Source organism: Pan troglodytes, chromosome 5, assembly GCF_028858775.2.
Source record: "Pan troglodytes isolate AG18354 chromosome 5, NHGRI_mPanTro3-v2.0_pri, whole genome shotgun sequence".
NCBI lineage: Eukaryota > Metazoa > Chordata > Mammalia > Primates > Hominidae > Pan > Pan troglodytes.
This window is the reverse complement of record NC_072403.2, coordinates 113,972,108-113,986,577: the sequence shown is the minus strand read 5'-3', so window position 1 is coordinate 113,986,577 and position 14,470 is coordinate 113,972,108. Positions and strand designations below refer to the sequence as shown.

Here is a 14,470-nt window from a genome sequence, read left to right as displayed (position 1 = left end):
CAGCTATATTTAAAGAGTTCTTATAACTCTTGTCCCACAAAATTATCTTGCAAATAGACTTCAAAGCCAGTTGTGGAACTGTGTTTTAATACAAGCAGTGTGCTGTGAATTCTTATGAAGCATATGGAGCAATAGATGAAAAAGGGAACCTACAAAAAATACAAATTGGTAAGCTGTGAGTTCACAGCATGTAAGTTCAAAGGCAGAAAGGAGAGTACATAGGGTCAGACAGAAAAATCTAATGAAGGGGCAACATATTTTCGACAGAGAGAACACATGTAATATTCTGGAAACCTCTCATTCAGCCTTTCAAATGTTTCTTTACTTTCAAATCAAGCTTCTGTATGCTTTAATCAATTACAAGGGTCAGAAACAAAATCATTCTTGCTTTTTATAATATATCTCCTTCTAAAACTCTTTACAACAGTATTTCCCAAACTGGCTATTCCCACATGCACTTCTGTTTTTGGTAAATGTACATCTGTTTGATTTGTAAAGGATTACTGGTACAAATAATCTTGATTAATACTACATATCAAATATATCTCATGCAAATTCACATTATACATTAGCAAAGTAAAGGCTTCCATCTATCTATTAAAGGAAAGAACAGAAAAAATTAAATAAAACTTGTTTATAATGTTTAAATTTATTGTCGGGGAAGAATTTTTCCCTCTCGCTTATTAATGTCCCCATAAATTCTTTTCTTTTAAATTCAATTTGTATGGCTTTAGAAACAATAATTAGTATTAATACTTATTGTAAAGTAAGATAACCTTAGATAACAATTACTATTGTTATTACATGTGTTCTCTCTGTCGAAAATATGTTGCCCCTTCATTAGATTTTTCTGTCTGACCCTATGTACTCTCCTTTCTGCCTTCGAACTTACATACTGTGAACTCACAGCTTACCAATTTGTATTTTTTGTAGGTTCCCTTTTTCATCTATTGCTCCATATGCTTCATAAGAATTCACAGCACACTGCTTGTATTAAAACACAGTTCCACAACTGGCTTTGAAGTCTATTTGCAAGATAATTTTGTGGGACAAGAGTTATAAGAACTCTTTAAATATAGCTGTATACTAAAATTGATGAAACCAATTTTTGAAAAAAATAATAAAAATATGCTTTTTGTTCTTCCTTAATAGAACCCAAATCCTTCATACATTTTGTTAAAAGTCTAAAGGGCTTACTGGGTATTGCTTTTTTTTCATATGACATATCCTCTCTGGCCACCTCCTAAAGGACATTTGTTTCTTTTATTTTATATTCATTAGTTATTCAGATATTGTAATTATATTATATTACATGCTGTATATGACCTAGCATTAGGTAGTGGTTTGGTACTAGTTGCTCGCTTTGGTTCTGGGAAAATATTTTTATGAAGTAGACTACTAATAATATTACATTTCCTCTAGCTTGTCATTACTCCAATACATTATGTCTTTTTTGTTACAGCTATTCTAACTAGTGTGAGGTGATATGTCACTGTGGTTTTAATTTGCATTTCCCCAATGATTAACAATGGTGAATTTTTTTTCATATATCTGTTAGCCATTTGTATGTTTTCTTTTGAGAAATGTCTATTCAGGTCCCTTACTCATTTAAATAATTTTTTCTTGCTATTCAGTTGTCTGAGTTCTTAATATAGTTTTGATTTAACACCTTATTGAGTGTGTGGCTTGCAAATATTTTCTCACAATCTCTAGGTTGTCTCTTCGCACTATTATTTTTTTTCCTTCCTTTGTAGAAGCTTTTAGTTTGATGTAATCCCATTTGTCTATTTTTGCTTTTGTTGCCTGCACTTTTGGGTTCAAATCTAAAAAAATATTGCCCAACTCAATGTTGTATAGTTTTTGCCCTATGTTTTCTTCTAGTACTTCTACAATTTCTGACCTTACTTTTAATTCTTTTCTTTAATGCATTTTGAGTTGATTTTTGTATGTGTTGTGAGAAAAAGACCAAATTACGTCTTCTGCTTGTGGATATCCAGTTTTCTCAACGCCGTTGATTGAAGAACTGTTTTTTTCCATTGGGTGTTCTTGATAGTTTTGACAATTGACCATACATGTGTGGGTTCATTTCTGCACCCTCCATACAGTTCCATTGGTCAATATGTCTATTTTTTTCTTGGCGGGGGGGCAGTACCATGCTATTTTGATTACTATTGATTTGCAGTGTAATTTGAAATCAGATATTGTGATGCCTCTAGCTTTATTTTATTTTATTTTGCTCATTATTGCCTTGAGTATTAGGCCTTTTTGTAATTTCACATAATCTATAGGATTGCTTTTCTATTTTTTATGAGAAATTACAATGGAAGTTTAAGAGAGTTTACATTAAAACTGTAGATAGCTTTGGGTAGGAAGAAATATTTTTTTTTTCTTTTTTCTTTGAGATGGAGTCTTGCTCTGCCACCCAGGCTGGGGTGCATTGGTGTGATCTTGGCTCACTGCAACCTCTGCCTCCTGGGTTAAAGCAATTCTCCTGCCTCAGCCTCCTGAGTAGCTGGGATTACAGGCTCACACCACCATGCCCAGCTAATTTTTTGTATTTTTAGTAGAGATGGGGTTTCACCATGTTGGTCAGGCTGGTCTCGAACTCCTGACCTTGTGATCCACCCAGCTCGGCCTCCCAAAGTACTGAGATTACAGGCATGAGCCACCGAACCTGGCCAGGAAGAAAATTTTTAACAATATTAATTCTTCCAATCTGTGAACATAGATATCTTTCTACTTATTGTGTCTTCAATCTCTTTCAGTAATGCTTTAGAGTTTTCAGTTTAATGCCTTCTTTTTCTTTCTGATTTTGAGTCGCCTCTCTTTTTGCCCTTAGCCTAGTAAAAGGTTTGTCTATTTTGTTTATTTTTTTAAAGAAGTGACTATTGGGTTTTTTTCCTATGGTTTTTCTATTCTTTGTTTGATGTATTTCTGTTCTGATCTTTATTATTTACTTCTGCTAACTAACTTTAGGGTTTAGTTTGTTCTTCCTTTTCTAGCTCCTTGAGGCATAATGTCAGGCTATTTGGGATCTTCGTTCTTTTTAAGTAGAGGCATTTGTTGCTATAAAGTTCCCTTAGAGAACTGCTTTTGCTGCATTCTGCAGGTTTTGATATATTATGTTTCTACTGTCATTTGTTTCAATATATTTTTTAACACTCCTTTTGATTTTTTATTTGACCTACTAGTTGTTCAGGAGCATGTTGTTTAATTTCTACATACTTGTTAATTTTCCAAGATTTCTCTTGTTATTGATTTCCAGTTTCATACTGTTGTGGTCAGAAACAATACTATACATAATTTCAACCTTTTTGAATTTGTTAAGATTTGTTTCATGGCCTAAACTATGCCCTGTCTTGGAGAATGTTACATGGACAGTTGAGAAGAAAGCACATTCTACTGTTCTTGAATGGAAAGTTCTATATATGTTTGTTAGGTTCATTCCATATAAAGTTTTAATAGTCCATTTGCACACTGCTATAAAGAACCACTCGAGACTGGGAAATTTATGAAGAAAAGAGTTTTAATTGACTCATAGTTCTGAAGGCTTCACAGGAAGCATGACTGGGAGGCCTCAGGAAACTTACAATCATGGAAGAAGACTAAGGGGGAAGCAAGGACCTTCTTCACATGGTGGCAGTGGGTGCAGGTTGTGGGGAGAAGTGTCACACTTTTTAACCATCAGATCTCGTGAGCACTCACTCACTATCACAAGAAGAGCATGGGGGAAATCTGCCCCCATGATCCAATTAATTCCCACCATGTCCCTCCTTAAAATGTGGGGATTACAATTCTACATGAGATTTGGGTGGGGACAGAGCAAAACAATATCAAAAGTGCAGTTCAAGCCCAGTATTTTCTTGTTAATTTGCTGTCTGGTTGATTTACCTATTAATAAAAGTGGGGTATTGGTGCCTTTTACTATTATTTTAATTTCTTTTTTCAGTCCATTAATATTTGCTTTATATATTCAGGTGAATCAATATTTGGTGCATATATATTTACAATTATTATGTCCTCTTGATTTATTTCCTCCTTTATCATTAAATAATGACCTTCTTTGTCTCCTATAAATGTTTTTCACTTGAACTCTAAGTATAGCCATCCCTGCTGACTTTTGGTTACCATGTGCATGGAATACATTTTCTATCACTTCACTTTCAGTTATGAATACTCTTAAAGCTAAAAAGAATCTCTTATATGCAACATGTAATTTGATCTTTTTAAAAATACATGCAGCCACTGTATGTATTTTGATGGAAGAATTAATTTACATTCAAGGTTATTATTGATAGGTAACAACTTACTCTTGCAATTTTTATTCATTGCTTTTTAAATAAAGCATTATTTTAATTTGCATTTCTTTTATGACATATGATATGGAGCATCTTGTCATATGCTCTCTTGGTATGTGTGTATTTCCTTTGATGAGGTGTCTGTTAAGATCTTTGGACCATTTTTTAGTGGGGTTGTTTATTATGATTGTGTTTTAAAAGTTCTTTGCATTATTAGATAATTATTTATTAGGTATGTCTTTAGTACATTTTTTTTCTTCTCTTGATACCAGATGATTTTTAACCTCTCTTCTCTCATTTCTACATGAACAGTGTCATTTATAGTTGGCTAAATTCTTCCATGGCCCTGATATCTTGTACCTCATCCTATCCTCTAAATCTAGAAGAAATGAACAAAATGGATTTGAGATGCTCTCACTATCATTTTCCTTTTCTATGTACACCTTTCCAAAACTGGAATGTAGATGGAAAGAGAAGAGAGAGAAGAAAAAGGTAGCAAAAGTAAAAGAAGAGTTATCATTCTTACGCCTGTTATCAAATAGAAGTAATCTTTTTTGCTTACCTTTCCTGAAGACAAATTTATTATAGTTTCATCTGTCACATAATTCTGTAACACATTACCCTGTTTATTTGTAAAAACTTGCTAAATGTTATGTAGTCTTTGTTACACTGAGAACTCTAGCAGGGCAGGGGTCATGGTTATATTGTTCACCATTATATACTTAGGATCTCACAGCTACGCTAAGTAATATTTATGTACTTAACAATTAATAGTGAGACAGTATGGGTAAAAATTGATTCATTAATGGTCCTTGCCATTAGGACACTCATATTATCATCTTAATGGAGAAAAAGATACTTTAAAAATTGTAATATTATATACCAAATACTATATAGGAATATCTGAAAATGTGCTATGGTTCCAAAAGAGAGAGATCATATATATTTCTGTGGCAGCCTAGGAAAAGTGTGTAAAGAGATGAAAAGGTCAGCATAAGAAATTTATTTGGATGAGAGAATTCAACCAGAAAATTGGAGGAAGAGTGAAAAAAGGTCAACTCAGGCAGAAGGAAACCCAACTTGTTTGTATTGTTATCAGGTTAGATGTAGGGAAGAGGGGATAAATTCAGAAAGGAAATGATATGGTTTGGCTCTGTGTCCCCACCCAAATCTCATTTTGAATTGTTCTCCCATAATTCCCATGTATTGTGGGAGGGAGCCAGTGGGAGACAATTGAATCATGTGGGTGGTTCCCCATACTGTTCTCGTGGTAGTGAATAAGTCTCACGAGATCTTTGATGGTTTCATCAAGAGTTTCTGCTTTTGCATTTTTCTCATTTTTCTCTTGCTGCCAGCATGTAATAAGTCTTTCACCTCCCGCCATAAATCTGAGGCCTCCCCAATCGTGTGGAAATGTAAGTCCAATTAAACCTCTTTTTATCCCATCTTGGGTATGTCTTTATCAGCAGCATGAAAACAGACTAATAATACAGGAATCTTAAGATAGGTAAAAGAAAGGGATTGCATGACATTGTTAGGAGTTAGTATTTTATCTGATAGCTCGAGAGCACCACTAGAAAATTTTCAGCAAGGTACTGATTGAACAGATACACAATGTGAAAAGATTATTAGGTATCAGAAAGATTGGTTCACTTTTATCTGACACCATTTGGTGATTAAAATGTTATGGATTGATATATTTTTAAAGATGAAATTACTCTTTTTGTATCCTTATCATTTTTGCTCATGAATTTCTTATACTTCTATAAAATTAAGGCCTTTCAATGGTATTCTTCTGTATGAGCCCATTTTCATGCTGCTGATAAAGATATACCTGAGACTGTGAAGAAAAATAGGCTTAATGGCCTCACAGCTCTATGTGGTTAGGGAGGCCTCACAATCACAGAGGAAAGTGAAAAGCACTTTTTACATGGTGGTGGCAAGAGAGAATGTGAAAGAAAGAAGTAAAAGTGAAAACTCCTTATAAAACCATCAGATCAGGATGTGGAGAAAAGGAAACCCTTGCATACTCTTGGTGGGAATGTGAATTAGTGCAACCATCATGGGAAACAGTGTGGAGGCTGCTCAGAAAACTAAAAGTAAAATTAGCATATGATCCCTCAATTTTACTTCTATGTATTTACTCAAAAGATTTGAAATCAGTTTGTCAAAGAGATGTGCACATTCCATTACTCATTGCAGCACTTTTCACAATAGCCAAGTTATAGGATCAACCTTATATTTATAATGGATCAGAGAATAAAGAAAATGCAGTACATATACACACAATGGAATACTATTCAGCCCTAAAAAATAATGAAATTCTGTCATTTGCGACAACCTAGATGAAGCAAGAGAATATTATGCTAAATGAAAGAAGCCAGGCACAAAAAGACGGATATCACATATTCTCACTGACATGTGGGATCTAACACATTTGAACTGATAGAAACAGAAAGCAGAGGCTGGAGGGTTGAGAGAAATGAGGAGATGATGGTCAAAGGGTAAAAAATCTCAGACAAGAGGAACAGGGTCTTTTTAAATCTATTGCACAACATGGTGAATATAATTAGTAACAGTGTACTGTACATTTCAAAAATTCTAATAGAGTAAATTTCAAATGTTCACACCATAAAAAGATAAGTATCTGAGGTGATTGATATGCTAATTAGTTTAATCATTCCTTATTGTATTCATAAATCACAATGTCGCTTTTACGTCATAAATATACACATTATAAATGTTTAGTTTAAAAATTTTTTTTAAATAATATAAACGCATTCTAATTGAAGGAATATTTATAGAATATGCAGGAAAATATTCAGGTACCTAAGATCATAAAGGGAGATGCTTATATATGGCATATAAAATGTATCAATGAAGAATTCAAATTATAGAGTATATGTATTAGACAGTTGCCTTTTATTAATATTCTGTATATCCTCTAACTTGTGAAAAAGAAAATGTTATCAACCTGTAATGAAACAGCCAACTATTTTTACTGGTTCTGACATATTTCATATATATTAGTTAAAAGTGACTGGTGAAATAGATTTGCTGTCATATTTCTTGAGTATTAAACCATGAAACTCTGACACTAAGTATGAAAATAGAAATAATTTTATCCTATAAATCCTACCTTTCTTATGATTTTGCCATCAGCAATCATTAGAATAGTGTTAGGAATGGTTATGTCAGCAATGATTTCCTTACTATTATGCTTTTTTCCAAATCTAATGTAAAATTCCAAGGAAAGAATTATAAGAGTTGGACCATTTTATATTAAATCATTATCCTGATTAATCATTAAGAACCCTAAAATTGGAAGAAAAAAATATATTTTTTTCAAGACAGTGAACTACCCATCCTTTAAGTATTGCTTAAGTCCCTTTTGCAGTTTGGTCTGTCTGCTTTGGTCTCACTAAGCTCCAGCTAAGTCCCTGAACTAATAACAGGCATTTGTTTATGTCCAATATTGCATTTTTCTCTATTTTATGTCAAATTTGTTTTTCCTTATCTGTCTTCTAAAAAAGAAAGATGATTTATGTTTATATTTTATGTTCATTATTTTACAGAGCTAAGCAGGAAAGAGTAATGAAATTCTTGTAGATTAGTCAAATGTAAAGAAAATATACAGGCCTTTAGAGATGATTTTTCTCCTAGTATATCTTGAGCTCTGTTTACTAAAAAGATTGTTTACTAAACATGTCTTTAGAGATGATACTTCTCCTAATACATTTTGAGCTCTGTTACTAAAATTTCAAGACATGTTTGGAAATGAAAACCATTTTGCTTGTTCAGATAATGCCTTATGATAGGAATTTTCTTAACTTTATATAGTAGATATCAATCACTTTCATCCCACAAAATGATAGTTATCTAATTACAATATACTGATTGGCTGATGGTAAAATCCCAGGTAGGTTTCATTAGAAACAGGTTTCCAGCTGGTTAACAGTGGGTCATACTAATACTCTGCTTTCTCGGCTATATATTTAATATCCCTAAACATACAAAGACAAGACAGTTCTAAAAATGTATAAATAGAGACCACTAACATATTCTTTCAATTATTAGAGAACATTACTTCAAAACACTTTTTTTTTAAATTTTCTAAAACCTCGTATTAGAAGTGATCAAAACATTTCTTTAAAATTCTTTATGCTATCTATCTATTCTGATTCAAGTACTAAAAATATAATATGCTTAATCTTTATCACAATCCAATTATGTGAACATGGTTATATCTGCTTATACATGAGGACACTAAGTGTAATAGGGACTCAGTAACTTCTTCAGGTTTCATCCAGGTGAAACTAAAATTTGCACACAAGTCATCTGACTACAAAGGCCAAAGACTCCATGCAACATGCTACGAATATGTCTGTCACATGAGGGTCAGCAAATGCAAAGCATTTGGGTTTGGTATTTAGAACAAACATTTGACTAGCTTTTTTCTAATAAGAGTGATTCCTCATTGATCTTACCCACCTCTGCTAACCCAAGGACAACTATCTGACATAGTCTGACAGTCTGTGGCTAACTGATCTAAAGTAAAGTAAAATTTGAAGCCATGGTCTTGGACTAATAAGTAAATGAATTAAATGATCCAATCTTTGTGTATAAAATCTGTCAGAACTCTGTTTTATGAGAATTATCCATTTCTACACTGTTTGGGTACCATTTGGTCAACATTTACAATATTAATCACGGCTGTTCACAGTGGTGCTCACAATTCATCAAATTCCCTGTTGAAGCCTCCTAGACTGTAGCATGCAGCCTGTTAATGATGTCTGTGGAGCAGGCATAACTTACTGAGATTCTTATGTTTTCAGTGACATATAATCTAGATTTAACAAATATGCCAGGAATGTACAGCTTGAACAGGTGTAATTTGAGTTTATTTGTTTAATTCAGTCTCTGAAAATTATTAGATCTAGATTTAGCCCTGCAAAATCACTTCAAATATTAAAATTGTGCTGCTTATGCAAAGGGAAAATAGAATGCATTTTAATGGAAGGGTTGACCTGCAGAAAGATGAATAATTTGCATCAATTTTTGTGCATTATGTTAAACTAATGAAGACAAATGTATTCATTCACTTCAGTAAAGCTGAAAAACTGAAGGCTGGCAATTTTATGCATCTATAATGATGAATATTTCAGTACTTATTATATGATAAATTGAGAATTTTAGAAATGGATGGTGAATAAAACAGGGAACGACATTCTTCTCATACTGATTTCTATTTTTGCAAACATTGGCATCTGCCTCAAACAAACAACGTACCTCCACTGGTACCAATTCTACATCTCTTACCTCACTAAATAATGAGAAATTTAAAAATAAAGAGTGAATCTTAAGCATTTAACATTAGAAAATAGAAGTAAAAAAAGGAAATTTCATTTGGTTTATATGTCAACGTAGTGCACTTCTACCATAAAAACTCAATAATATAACCTATTGTTACATTTTTTACTTTAGGCTAATTATGGGTAAGCACATTATAATTTGATAAAAGTTACTTGAGGATTATTAATAGTACTACTGCTTTTTGATATTCATAGATAATATTGTTTTAAAGCATTAGCTTGTAAAGGTAACATTAAAGTCAATTACTAAATAAAATATACCCTAATATTTGTAATTAAATCAACCAGTAAATACGAGAGAAATAAAATGTATATAACAAACAGCTTTGTGTATGGCTAAAATTATTTTTAAATTTAATCTTCATATTAAAGGGCATTGTAAATATGTCCACTTTATCTTTACATTCTTCATGTATAGTGTGTATTTCAGTAATTCTCTATTATATGACTAATTCATTTTGGGTTTTGTTCACAGAAATAGTTACTCACTGACTGTTAAATAATTATACACTCACTGACTGGAATTCACTATTGATTTAACCCCACAAGTAAAATAGAAACAACTGAAATTATAGAAAATTACATTATCAATAATATGCACAAATATGAGCACAATTCCCTCCATCCCTTTTTCAGCTGCCACATACATTGCTTGTTGTTAAAGTTGTGAGGAACTAATACATGAAAGAAAGAGGTCACTAACTCATTGCTAAACATAGAAATCATCTTAATGAGACCCTTCAGTCATTTGATAATATTTCTACCAAATTGCATAAAGCAAAGCAAAATAATACCAACTGGCCCTAATGGAATTTTTTCTAGACTGCTGCTTTCCTACCAGCTCACGGACTGCTGAGTCTGCCTAGTCCTCAAAGTGCAATATGCACTCAACATTTGAAAAAGAGAAACCAAGAAGGCTTTTAAGTACAGGCAGTCAGGAGAGAAGCAATGCAGCCAAAAATGCTATTAAGGAGGAGAAATGTTCCCAGTTCAGATAAATAGATTATCACCTATGGTGAAATAAGAGACAAGACGGCACCTGCTCACACAATTTAGACATTCCTTAATGAAACTGCTATGATTTTGCTCCTTGCTTTTAACTCACTCACTCCGAGCCTTTAAAAATATTGTTTTGAATGAAATAAGAAGTTCAGTTAACTTACCAAGTAAGGTCTCCTGCAACTTCAAAAATCTACCACACAGTAAATGCCACATTAAAATAACGTTGCTGCAGTCAGGAAAACTATGAAGGAATTTAATGTCACTCCAAACTTAATTAAACCTGCTTAAGCTTATTTAGCATTTACTTTCACATCATTGTTGATTGCTCCACTAAGGTATTTTTGTGTAAACAGAGCTTCCTTAATTAAATAGCTTATTCTGAGTCATTCAGCGATCTCACAGCACACTTTGGGCAGTAATGATCACACTCAGAGTGATGAATGGTGATGGGGAGGCCCCTAAATAAATCAATTAGAAGGAGGCATGGCAGGCTAAGAAGATAATATATGAATTTGGGGGAAAATGGGGCAGGGGTGGATATATGCACAATTTTTAATTTTTTTTCTGATTTCCCACTCAAAAAGACTCATAATATTTCCCGTTTTAATCTCCTCATCAAACCACATAGGCTTTCTTGAAAATACCTCAAAATCTGAGCAATAATAAAAGCAAAGAAAAGGAAGTTCCCCTCTTTGATCACATATAGGATATTACTAAAGGTGAAATTTTCACTATGGATTATAGCTCCTGAATATATAAATTAAAAAGCCTGGGGAACTTCTGGAAGTAATCTGAGTTTTTCAGAACCTTAGCCCATATTGCTCTGCTTTGAATATAGCTATTCTCATTAACTCTTGCTGAGAAAGAGCAAGAACCTCAAGGAATATTTTTCACACCTTAATGAATTCCTTTTTTTTTGTTTATAATTAAGTACAATTTTTAAAGTAAGTAAGTAAATATATTAACACACTATTATCATTTTCAGTATGCTTCAGCAATGGTAACATAAAAGGCAAATGCTAATTTCCCAGTTGAGAAATGCAGATTATGATAGTGGCTGAAACAATGAACAGCAAAAGAGAGACAAATATCTCTGCCCTTATCCAGACAATGGAAACCGGGAGAGAGTGATAGCAATATATGAGTCTCATCCAGACGATGCAAACCCGGAGAAAATGGTAGTAATATATGAGTCTCACTCCTTTCAGAAATGATACTAAAACATGTGTTTGTTTATTTCAGCTCTTCCCAAATGAAACTATAGGATAATGGCAGCCTAACAGACCCCTGCTTCCACCTCTCATAACTACTTTAAGAGTGTGCCTGATTTTTTGAATGTATTCTAAGACATCAGCTAACCATATTTCTCCATGTAGTCTAGCCTAACTTAGACGAAACTCTGAGAATCTATCAAGCACATTATTTGCCAAATTATTTAGCATTTAAATGGACCTGAGATATACAATCCTCTTCTTTTACTAGTTTAAAAAATTAAAGTTAGAGGCCATAAATTTCAAGTTACTTGTCCAAGAGCACAGTAGTGACAAGAATAAGTTCAGAATATCAGTGTGCAGAATACTGCATGATGCTATTCATAGCACATTATCAGCCTCTTCTTTTAAGAGTATATGATTTTTCCTAGGAAAAAACATATTTCAAAAATTATCAAAGAAGTTGTGCATCACAAATTCCAAATAACTGGTGCATTAACTCATGAAGTTTCTGGGTTCAGTATGTATTTCTTATTGAGGGAAAGAACCATAACTGACCTAACTATGCAGAATGCCAAGATTTGAGCACTCCCATCACACAGAGCTAGGGCAATAAACCAAAGTCTTACTGGCGATAAAAGTATAATTTAACACATTTTGAGAAGTAAAAAAATGTTTCTCAGCAATATAATTGTGAAAACGCAATCATTTTAATACATTTATAGTATATTAATTGCCCAATTTTGAATTTGTACATAATATTGGAATAACAGGGACAAAGCTTGAGGAAGCCTTTCCCTGGTGCAGGTAATAAAGGGGGTATATTTTCTGTGGAGAATTTAAAAACAGTGGCATCCAGTATCATTATGCACTGGGAAGTCTAAAACATGTAAAATATAAAATATTCCTCCTCCAAAATATCTTATGTTGGTCTAAGTTCTAAACAATTATTGTTGAGTTTTAACAACTGAGCTTTTATTGACTTTTTCAAATTAGCAAATATTTATATTTAATTCTTTAATAAGTATTGTATTCTACCTGGAAATAAAATTGGACAATTCCAATTATACCATTAACCCCTCAATTATGTGGACTCAGCTACACTTGCCTATTTTGGGAGTAAGAACTCGTTTGTTTTTTTTCATTTCAATAATGACTGCACAATTATTATTTATTAAGACTCTACTACATAAATGCAAGAATTAGTATCTCAAAATTTTGTCAAAACTAATTCGAGCTTTTTTTTTAAACCATAATACATTTCAGATGATTTTCCAAATGTAATATTATTTATTAGTATTAAATTTTTTGGTAGAAAATTATTGGACTTCCTAGACTTTTCAGAGTTGCCAGAAATCAATGATCGGTTTTAACCAAGTCATTGACAGATTTGCAAAAGTAAAGGTCCAAAGCATGTACAGCATTATTAGATATTACTGTGATAAATCATGAATATGTTTTCCCCTTTCTTTCAAAAAGTACATTGATGTAATTAAAATATGCTATGACTTTTTTCCCTCTGTACAATTAGTTTCCTGTTGCTACTCTAAAATATTACCATCAACTTAGTGACTTAAAACAATACAAAATTTATTATCTCACAGTTCTAGATGTCAGAAGTCCTAAAAGTGATGTCTCTGAAGGACTGTATTTCTTCTAAAGGTCACCTGGCATTTCTTGGCTCATGGCTTCTTCTTACATCTTCAATACCAAAAAATAATATCCACAAATCTCTCTCCTCTCTCTTCTTTCTCTTTCTCTCTCCCTCTCTCTCCTTCTTTCACATCCCTGTCATAATCACATCGTAACTATGACTCAACCCTACACTCTCCCTTTTACAAGAGCTCTTGTGATTACATTGGACGCACCTGGTTAATCCAGGAAAATCTCCCCATCTCAAGATCCTTAACTTAATCGCATCTGCAAAGTATCTTTTGCTATGATACATATTCAAAGCATATGCTATATTCAAAGTATATTGCTATAAAGTAACATATTCAAAGGTTCTGGGGATTAAGACATGGACATCTCTGGGAAGCCATTATTCTGTCCACTACATGTACACATGTACTGTAATGTTTTATATATATGTGTGTGTGTGTGTGTGTGTGTGTGTGTTTATTTACTTACGGCACCATCATATACATATTCATACATGTTTGTATATATATAATCAAGTGTTTTATTATGGTTTTCTGGAAATTACAATTCATTATCTCATTTGATTATTTTGACTAAAAATGATTTGCCATATGAAAGAAGGGGGATGTTAAAAATAATCCTTAGTGTTAAATATTCTAGATATGTCATTGGTAAATAGTCTGCTATTTCTACCTTCTTTTAAGTAAAACAATTCTGATAATATTCATGAGAGCCATTTATGCCTCACTTATTTTCGTTAACTCTCTAAGTCAAATACTATATTTGTAAGCCACAAATTTAAAAAAGTAAATTGTTACAAAAACTTTAGTGTACTCAGAAAACATTTTTTGAATTTAAGATTGAAAAGAGAAGGTTAGCTGGGTTATACTGTGTGTTTTTCAACACTGATACAGTAAAAATATCTACTGACCATTTTGATAGAAAT

General features: G+C 32.7%; 1 protein-coding gene across 7 annotated transcripts in view; it reads right to left on the bottom strand.

Moving 5' to 3' along the window:
- The window catches only part of GRIK2 (glutamate ionotropic receptor kainate type subunit 2), a 1,183,302-nt gene that overhangs the window by 20,342 nt on the left and 1,148,490 nt on the right, over window positions 1–14,470 (bottom strand).